This window comes from Sprattus sprattus (genome assembly GCF_963457725.1).
Source record: "Sprattus sprattus genome assembly, chromosome: 12".
In the NCBI taxonomy this organism is placed as follows: domain Eukaryota; kingdom Metazoa; phylum Chordata; class Actinopteri; order Clupeiformes; family Clupeidae; genus Sprattus; species Sprattus sprattus.
This window is the reverse complement of record NC_137910.1, coordinates 9,950,853-9,960,921: the sequence shown is the minus strand read 5'-3', so window position 1 is coordinate 9,960,921 and position 10,069 is coordinate 9,950,853. Positions and strand designations below refer to the sequence as shown.

The 10,069-nt window shown below is 48.1% G+C and overlaps 1 protein-coding gene across 1 annotated transcript in view; it reads left to right on the top strand.

Moving 5' to 3' along the window:
• Positions 1–6,093: 6,093 nt before the first annotated feature.
• LOC308373179 (uncharacterized protein) overlaps positions 6,094–10,069 on the top strand; it is a gene marked incomplete at its 3' end in the record, with an annotated part of 22,055 nt that continues 18,079 nt past the window's right edge. Inside the window, exon 1 of the mRNA XM_080848594.1 lies at positions 6,094–6,242. The remainder of the gene's footprint in view (positions 6,243–10,069) is intronic.

Genomic DNA, 10,069 nt, shown 5'->3' with positions numbered 1-10,069 from the left:
AGTAGGGATGCACCGAATCCAGTATTCGGATTCGGATTCGGCCGAATATTGGTCTTTTTTGAGGGGTTCGGGTTCTGCCGAACCTTGGCATTTTTTTCAACCGAACCCGAATCTATTAGAGGCTGGCGCTTGGTTTACTCAGCAATTTATGCTCCCTGAAGGTTGCGTGTGTTGCCAAGCAATTCACCGCCAGAACAATAGGTGGAGCAAAGTTTAATTCACGTATATGAGCCTGTCATTTGCTCAGCAGATAGAAAACTGTTTCCCTAACAGAAAGTCTGAAACTTGAAGTTCTTTTCAAACCTTTGCTTGGGTAGCACTGTTAAACTGAGCAGACATGCAGAATACATTTTTTTAATCTCATCACCTAACATTCGTTTCTAAAATCGATCACATAGTATTGCATGTTTTACTGTGATAGAAAATACGTTAGCTTAATGCTAACGTATATGGGAAATCCCATAGACACCGCTCTAGGTATTAGCATCAATTAATTCACGTTAACGTTTTTGTATGAGCCTGACATTTGCTCGGCAGATAGATAACAGGTTCCCTAACAGAAATTCTTTTATCCATGTATTGATTAATGTTCAATAACATTCATTTCAGTTAAGTCTACAAACATATATTTTTTTTTTTTTTTAAGAAAAACACTTTACTTTGCAGAAAGTTGCCTATTTTTTCCCAGTGAAAATTAAATAAAACGAAAAATACACTGATGTTGACGTTGTTTACTTCATTAATGTAGGATTCGGTATTCGGATTCGGATTCGGCAGAATCTTAACCAGTGGATTCGGTATTCGGCAGAACCCTAAAAATCTGGATTCGGTGCATCCCTAATACAGAGTACTAGTATAATCTTAATAATTAGCAGGTCGATAGCTAGCTGGTTAGACCACAGATTTCCTTTTGACACCACTAGACTAGCAAGCGTTAGCGAAATCCCATTAGCCACTATTAGCAAACTCAACTAACTATAATGCATGTTGAGTGCTTGCACAACATAACTTGCAAAGAGCTGGTGTTAGCTAACATTAATGCACATGATGTGTGCATTGATTATCTAAAGTGTGTTATTTAAATGCTCTATTGAAAGAGTTGTGCAATTGAAAAGCATACAGAGTACTAGTATAATCTTAATAATTAACAGGTCGATAGCTAGCTGGTTATACCATAGATTTCCTTTTGACACCACTAGACTAGCAAGCGTTGCACTTGCACAACATAACTTGCAGATGGCTGGTTAGCTAACATTAATGTAAATTATGTGTGCAATAATTATCTTAAGTGTGTTATTCAAATGTTCTATTGAAGGATTTGTGCAATTGATACATTTCATTTTTTCTTTCACTTATATTGTTATAATTGGAAAAAGTAAGATTTTTTTTTCGGGTGGGGGGCGCTCGGAGGGGATATCGCCCGGGGCGTAATTCCATGCAGAACCGCCACTGAGTGCATGGATAAGATTCTTGAATTCATTGATTGTAACTGGGAGTGTGTGTGGTTGTCCACAGTGCCCCCTTCAGTGCCAGCCTCAGGGAGAGACAGGTGCTGATGAGAAAGAGGTGTGACAGCCCATATGCCCACAGGTTGCCAAAGCTGGGATTAACTGCCCCCCTGATTAACTGCCCCCTGACTCTGATCCTGGTGACATCTGATGCGCTGAGAGTCAGCCGGGCATCTTGCTGGAGCGCCTCTCAGATCCTGCTGCAGTACCCGCTCCGAGCTCTCTGGCAACACTGGACCGTTTTGGGTTCCCATGTATGGTGTCCCTCAGAGGTCAGAAGAGGCGACACGGCAACATCAGCAACACTGCCAACTACAAGGCATAGAGTTGCAGTAAGGTTAGTGCAATGTTGACTGACTTGAGTGTAAGCAGTGTAGATGCCACTTACCCACCTCACACAGTTTGGGGTAAGAAGAGTCATGTTCTTCTGTTTTGCTCATAGTCAAGAAGATGGTTTTGTATTTGGTAAGTGAATCCCCTCCTTGTTTTTGTCCTTTATCATCCATGAAAGTATATGCACATGTGGGAATAATTACTGAAAGTAGTTTATATATGCCAGGATAACAACTGGCCTCTTATGGCAATATTTTGTTAGATATTTTTGTGAATTGTGTAGTGGTGTAATGTTATAATGATGTAGAGGTCAGGGGCGTAGCCAGGACATTATTTCTTGGGGGGCCAGCTCTGGCCAGTATTTTATTTGGGGTGGCACTTGATTGTCAAAAACTACTATTTTAAAACTCTCACACATGCTGCAAATATTGGGCTTGTAGCGTAAGTGACAAATGACAATATAAGACGACAAAATACTAATGCATTTATTTCAGCTTTATACCGTTTCTGTTCAGGAGGGTTTTTTGTATTTATTTATTTTTTGCCGTGCTGTGAGGTTGGGGGGGCCGGCAGGGTGGCCATTCTCTGACCAACGGTGGCCGTGGCCCCCCCGGCCACCATGTGGCTACGCCCCTGGTAGAGGTAGAAATAATTGTTTTCAAGTTGTTATTGCAATGTAAGTTAGTATTCCTAGCCAATAAATAGGCGAGGAGGTAATTGGTCTGTTAATGGATTTACCCCTTTGGTCTTCCATTCCACACACCTTCCCTTATCCGCTTCACTCTGCTTGATCTTCCCAATCGTGTGGTTAAATCTCCCAAGTCATGACACAGAGCAGGACAGAGCTTGAATGAATGCCAGTAAGTTCAAACTCAGTCAAGCAGTTGTGAATGAAAACCAAGCTTTTGTTCTAATTACACATCTAAAACCAAGCTTTTGTTCTAATCACACATACATTCTGAAAAGGTTCTTCCATAAAACCCTGCCTGATTAGTGCCATCCTCTTCATCCTGTCCTTTAATCACAGTAATCTAGAGGTGTGGATCCAATAGAGAGCGGCTTACAATGGCTTAACGATAATGGCATGAATATTTTTCCTTTAATAAAAATACAATGAAAATTGAATTAGTTCATTCCCCATGATTTTCGAGATAGATTGTAAGATTTTTATTTTGTCCTTTTCCATGTTTTTATGCTCTGAATAGTCTGTTTCTGCCCCCTTTTGGTTGAGTGAATTCCCCCCTCAGAAATGTGGCATCATCAGCGTCTCTGGAGCCTGTGGCGGTGGCGTGTTCAAAAACACAGATGCTCTCTTCTGTAGATTACTCATTCCTCTCTCTTTCCTATCATCTTTCTCTCTCTCTCTCTCTCTCCCTCCCTTTCTCTCACTCCCTCTTTCCCTTTCTCTCGCTCCGTCTCTCCAGCATGTGTGAATCAGTAATAACAAAGGGTTAATTTTCCTCCTCTGGTTGCCGTGGAGCTGTGCCATGCGCGCCGCACAGCTGATCAAAGCGATATGATGACAGCAGAGGCATGCAGGAGAGGCAGGCGGACCACTCGGGTCACATTTATTTCATATCTCTAATTTGGCTATTTCTGGAATCCTAACCTTATATAACAAAGAACTATAGCATTTGTGTCAGTGGCTTACCCTAGGCACTGCAGTGGACTGGACTTGTTAGTCACTTGGCCACACAATCTCTCTCTCTCTCACTCACACACACACACACACACACACACACACACACACACACACACACACACACACGTGCACACATCCACGGACTAGTGCGCAGACACAGGCACACTCGCACTCACACTCACTCTCTCTCAGTTGCTTTCTCACACTCGCTGTGGCCCGCGGCGCCGAGATGCCATGCCGCTGCCTGTGTAGCCTGGGCGATGCAGTTCTGCAGAGAGTACCTCTGCCAGCCGTGTAGCACCGCACTCACGTCTCCTGAGGAGGACATGGAATACGGGATGGGGAGCTGCATCGGAGTCGCACGCAGCCAGGTAACCACGGCAGCCACGGCAGCCACCGCGCAGAAAAACAGCTGACAGGAGCGCAGGAGTCAGAGAGGCGACAGAGACAGAGAGGCGACAGAGACAGAGACAGAGAGGGAGATGGAGAGAGAGGGAGAGATGTACTGCAAAGAGAAAAGGAGCACCGAGAGAGAGGGGAGAGAGATGGAGGAGCGCCGAGAGACGGGGAGAGAAAGGGGAGAGAGATGGAGAGATCTTCACTTCTGTCGCTGTGCAGATTCAGCTCCTTGTAGCGTAGCGACAGAGGGGTTAGCAACAGAGCTGGAGGAGGACTGACGTCAGGAGGAGAGAGAGAGCGAGCGAGCGAGCGCCTGCCAGCAAGCAAGCAGGCCGTGGGAGAGGGAGAGATGCAGAGCAGAGGAGGAAGAGGAGGAGGAGGAGGAGGGGGAGGAGGGGGGGGTGAAGAAAAATGGAGGAGGGGGAGAGAGAATCTATAGGATGAAGACCGTGGGAGAAGGCGCTTGATGGGGGAGGATGGTGAAACGACAGTGGAAGGAGCAGTATTAAACAGCCCTGTCTGATCTGTACTCTATAGAGCAGACTACAGGATAAAGAACAGATCTTTCAGTGTATTCAGCAGTATTGTCAGTCTTTCCATCAGCAGTCTTAAATACGCATAGTTGGCTTATGATGATGATAAAGATGGGTCTCGTATCGGTGGAAGTGTGAGAGCCTGGTCAGATGGGATCTCGCACCACTCTTACTGTAGTGATGAAACTCTCTGTTCTTGCCGTTGTGTGTGTACCCTAAGTCTTTGGGGAGGGGGAGGATGCTGGGGAAGCATAGTTTCCAACCATTAGCAGTCAGCCATCCATCACTGAGCCAGCTACCCAGCAATTACTGGGGGTGGGCTGGGGGTTGGCTTGGGGTGGCGTTGGTCAGATGCAGGGAAGAGGTCAGGCATGATGGGTTTTGTAGTCATCGCACAGCAGTGGTCATGAGGGGTGATTGGATGCAGCCTCAGTAATGCGTGAGGATGGGGGTGGGGGGGGATGGGGGGGGGGGTCATGTGTTGGTGCTGTGTGTGGGAAATGTCATGAGTTGGCCGAATCTTCTGGGCTTTTTTGTTTTGTTTATAGCTCTGTTATGTGTACCACTATCAGCCTCGGTGCCTGCCGTTCCCACGCCGCTAATCTTGCTTGTCCCTGTGACCTTTCCTCCCTGCCGCTGTTTGTGTGACCTGTGGCCAAAGCTGTTCATGTCTGAAATATCTGCTCTGTTGAGGGTGCATACTGTACAGACACAGGCTGAATGTCTGCTCTGTTGAGGCTGCATACTGTACGGACACAGGCTGAATGTCTGCTCTGTTGAGGGTGCATACTGTACAGACACAGGCTGAATATCTTCTCTGTTGAGGGTGCATACTGTACGGACACAGAGTGAATATCTGCTCTGTTGAGGGTGCATACTGTACGGACACAGAGTGAATGTCTGCTCTGTTGAAGGTGCATACTGTACAGACACAGGCTGAATATCTTCTCTGTTGAGGGTGCATACTGTATGAACACAGATTGACCGTGTACAGTCAGAGTGTCAGGAGGGGATGGTAACCATGAGAGAGAGCTGGGGGGGGGGGGAGGGGATAGTTTGAACATCAAGCCCCCACCCCCCTAGAGGCGAAAGAGGGGAAAGACAGATGAAAGAGGGGAAAGATAGATGTACCATGAAAGAAAGAGAGTGGAGGGTTGAAACAGGGGCCGGGATCTCAAGACAACATGAAGATCAATACAAATCTAGGAGTGAAAAGAGGGAGAGACGGACAGAGAGGGACAGAGGGACGGCCGTGCGATGGAGCGCTGCTGTGTCATGGTGCAGGAGGCCAGAGACACGAGGCCAGAGGCATGCGCTTGAGGAGAGAGAGTGAGAATGGGCTCTCCTGCCAGGCCTGGGTGTTTGTTTACAGTGTTACCTAGGGACCTGTCTGTCCCAGCTGACTCTCTGGCGTCCTCTCGGCCACTCAGCGGGAGAGCTTCCCCCTAAACAACCCCCTCGCACTGCCAACACCCCCACCTCACCCCATCAAAACACCCTCCACTCTGTCTCCCCGTCCCATGTCATGCCATTGACGCAACTGACAGCTCATGTTCACCCCCCCCCACCCGCTGCGTTCACCTCTCCACCTCATCTTCACCCCCTAATAGCCCCCCTGCCCCGGACTGGGAGCAGATATAGCACTGCTGTGTTCTCATCCTCTGTCAAAGGGGGGAAAGCAGGCAAGACGGCCCCATAACAGTTGCTTCTCCTAACAAACGCCCCCCATAATTTAAGAGCTGCGACTGCTGAGGTGCAGACATCAACTAGACGAGAGCCCGAGGGCTCCGGTTACTCTCTCTGTGTGCTTCCTCTCTTTAGAGCTGGGTGAGTGTGTGTCACTCTGTGTGCATGTCTGCGTTATGTTTAAAGGTCTTGAGATGTGTTTGTGTGTCAGTGAAAAGAGACGGATAAGTTGTATATAAGTCTTCGGTTTTGAAGCCAACTCCCAGAACACATCTGTGCAACAGATGCGGACGGGCTCGTCAATGAGATTAATGATTTACTCGCCTGAATTATTTACACAAGAGGCAAATCTTCTGCCGTTATTGACTGACTAGTAAACAACTACCTTCTGTCTCGTTGATATTTGAACTTCGGGTGGTGGTGGGGGGGGGGTGGTTGTTGTTGGGATAGTCGTCTCAGCTCCACTTAAAAATAGAGCTTGCCTAACGTAGGGCTGGAGGGTGAAGCAGTGGTCAGCGGTCCCTGGGGAGAGAGGTGTGTGGCAGGGCAGAGGATCCTGCTCTGCTCCCTGGCTGAAAACAGCACCGGAGGCTTAGCCTCTTTTGTTTGGGTGACTTTGAAAAAATTGCTGGGGTGCTCAGTGGAATGCTGTCCAGAATGGGTGAGGAGTTATGTGTGTGTGTGTGTGTGTGTGTGTGTGTGTGTGTGTGTGTGTGTGTGTGTGTGTGTGTGTGTGTGTGTGTGTGTGTGTGTGTGTGTGTGTGTGTGTGTGTGTGTGTGGGGAGAGCAACTGAGGGGAGGGGAAAAAGGGGGCCTGGCTCGATTGTCTGCGCATCATATGACTGCAGTTCTAGCTCTTGCGGTGCTGACTGAGGGAAAAAAAAAACAGGTACCCCCCTACCATTCTCACTGGCACTGGGAGGAACAGAGCCCTGTCCCACTCGCACCGTATCCCACATGCCTGACGAGCTCTCTATCCCACATGCCTGACGAGCTGTCCCTGCTCTCCACGCACCAACGGCCTGCTGGGATATGACAGAATCTTAAGCCCTGTCAGGTAAATAACTACACAGGCATCACTTCATGTGCTTCTCTGGTTGGAAACAGTGGAGTGCGGTGGTTGAAATCTCTGTGTTGGACTGAAGCTTCTGAGGAGGCTGTTTCCTGTGCTGTGTAGTGCTGGGCAGTGTGGACTCCTTGCCCATGTGACTTGTAGTGCTGGGCAGTGTGGACTCCTTGCCTATGTGTCTTGTAGTGCTGTGCAGTGTGGAGTCCTTGCCTATGTGTCTTGTAGTGCTGTGCAGTATGGAGTCCTTGCCTATGTGTCTTGTAGTGCTGTGCAGTGTGGACTCCTTGCCTATGTGTCTTGTAGTGCTGTGCAGTGTGGACTCCTTGCCTATGTGTCTTGTAGTGCTGTGCAGTGTGGAGTCCTTGCCTATGTGTCTTGTAATGCTGTGCAGTGTGGACTCCTTGCCCATGTGTCAGGAGAGGTAGTGTGACTGGGAGTTTCTGGGAGGTTTATTTTGATAGGAAACACAAGCGCATGACACGCTGTGCAGGAGGAAAAGACCGAAATAAATTCTGACTGATCCTAGCGCAGGAACGGGGGGTGGAGAGTGTGACTGTGTGTGTGTGTGTGTGTGTGTGTTTGTTTGTGTGTTTGTGTGTGTGTGTGTGAAGGTGGTTGTGTGTATGTGAGGAGCGTTGAGTCTATTTATAAAGCATTTCATATTCAGGTCAGTGCTTCCTGACAAACCTTGTACCCCTACCCAGCAGCTTGCCCAATCACATGATATCACACTACACAGAGAACCACACACACACACACACACACACACACACACACACACACACACACACACACACACACACACACACACACACACACACACACACACACACACACACACACTCACCCTTGTAGTGTTAGGGGTCCGCTCAAGTGAACAGGACTGGACTGCCCAGTGTTGGCCAGCTGTTAGTATGAATCATCAAGACCTACTTCAGCTTCTTTATTTATTTATTTCTTTGTTATTTTTATTCTGACTGTTCCCACGGTCTGTATTGATATTGCGGTGCGGAAATAGTGCTGTTGTCATATTGATCTGAAAATGATAGCGCTTTAGTGCCCACTACGGATGCCTCTATAGCCCCTAGTGTGTGCTGTGAGTTTGAGTGAGTTTGTGCATGTGTGTGTGTGTGTGTGTGTGTGTGTGTGTGTGTGTGTGTGTGTGTGTGTGTGTGTGTGTGTGTGTGTTTAGTGCCCACTCCTGATGCCTCTATAGCCCAAAGTCTAGTGTGTGCTGTGTGTGTGTGTGTGTGTGTGAGGGTGAGGGTGACTGTGCGTGTATTATTGAAAGACCGATGGGCCACCAGCAGGGGGAGACAGAGAGGGGGCGTTGCTTGACTTGTTGGCTTGTTGTCTCTGGCCTAATCTGAGCCCGGGCCGACCCGTGGCTTTGGCGTCCGCAGACGGAGCCGCCGCCCTGTTCACAGACAGCACAATCTGGCACCTGGTGTATGCCAATAGGATTAGCCCACTGGGATTACCCTCTGTGCCCTGGGCACTGGGTCACTCACTCACTCACGCCCAAAATCTCCCTAAACAGATTATAGCGTAGTGCAGCATCTTCCAGGGCCAGTTCAGCTAGAGGGCCAAATCAAGCATTAAAAGGTAAATATTATAGGGGCGAGTAATATCTATACAATACAATATGCATCATGTGGCCATATTTCTTTAATTTGACAATGCAAAGTAGCCTATCCTGGGAAATGTTCGATGTTCTTTGTTCTATTCTCCCCAATGTCCAGGTTTGTTATTTCCCTTGGTGCTTTAATCGCCCGTGTACGATTCTCCTGTCTCCTGACTTATCGGACTCTTTCTCTTCGGTGTCTTATCTCACCAGTGGCCCTGTGACTGCTCTGAGCAGTCAGATGTGTGTGATGAGTATCTGGGGCGTCTTGGAGTGTGTGAGTGTGTGAGCGCACGCAGAAGATAAACGGGCTCTTGAGTTATCCCACACGTTTCCTGCGGCCTCGTCGTGGCTGAGGCTCTGAGGAGAGGCAGGGTGATTAATGGGCTCTGGATCTGTGGTGTGGGGAGAGTTAGAGGTGATCTGTGATTGTGCAGAGGAGGAAAAAGGGATGAAAGAGGGAAATAGAAACAGAGAAGAAGAGAAACAGGCAGAAAGAAGGGAAGAGATTCAAAGAAGGAGATACCTATAGAGAGGAGGATGTGTCATCAGTAGCAGGACTGGACTGAATTATTCTGGGAGCTGAAAACTATGAAAGCTGTTTTTGCTGTCAGTGACAAACATGAAGCTTGCGTCTCCCTCTCAGTATGAACGGGATGTTTTACTGGATCTCTCCCAGTGGCAGCATGGTGCATGATAATAATAGAGAACGAGTACACTAGTATTACACCCATAGAGAACTGTCTGTTTCCTCCCCCTTAACCTCTCTGAATGGACTCTGTAGTGTTTGGCCTGGGTTAGACTGGAGAGGACCTAGAGTGTACTTCTGAGATGATCCTCCCTCTCCTCGTATACAAACATAATCACACACAATCACACACAGTCACACACAATCACACACAATCACACACAATCACACACAACGACCCTCCCACCAGATGTGAAAACCACAAAGCTGATCGTTTAACACCCACTTCTCTCCCTCTCCCTGTGTGTGTGAATGTGTGCGGCTGCGTGCGTGCATGCGTGCGTGTGTGCGGGCGTGCGTGCGTGTGTGCGTGCGTCCATGCGTGCGTCCATGTGTGGTTCTTGTCACTGGTTTTCCTTTGCACAGACGTTTCCACCGGCAGCTTGGATTCAGCCTCAGCTCCATTTGACTTGGCTGGCATCAGCTGATTGGGTTTGCCTAGCAGACTGGGCCTAAGAGAATTACTCTGTATGTGTGTGTGTTAGTCCTCATTTATGTTGGTTGTGTAAGTCATTTAGGTGTGTGTG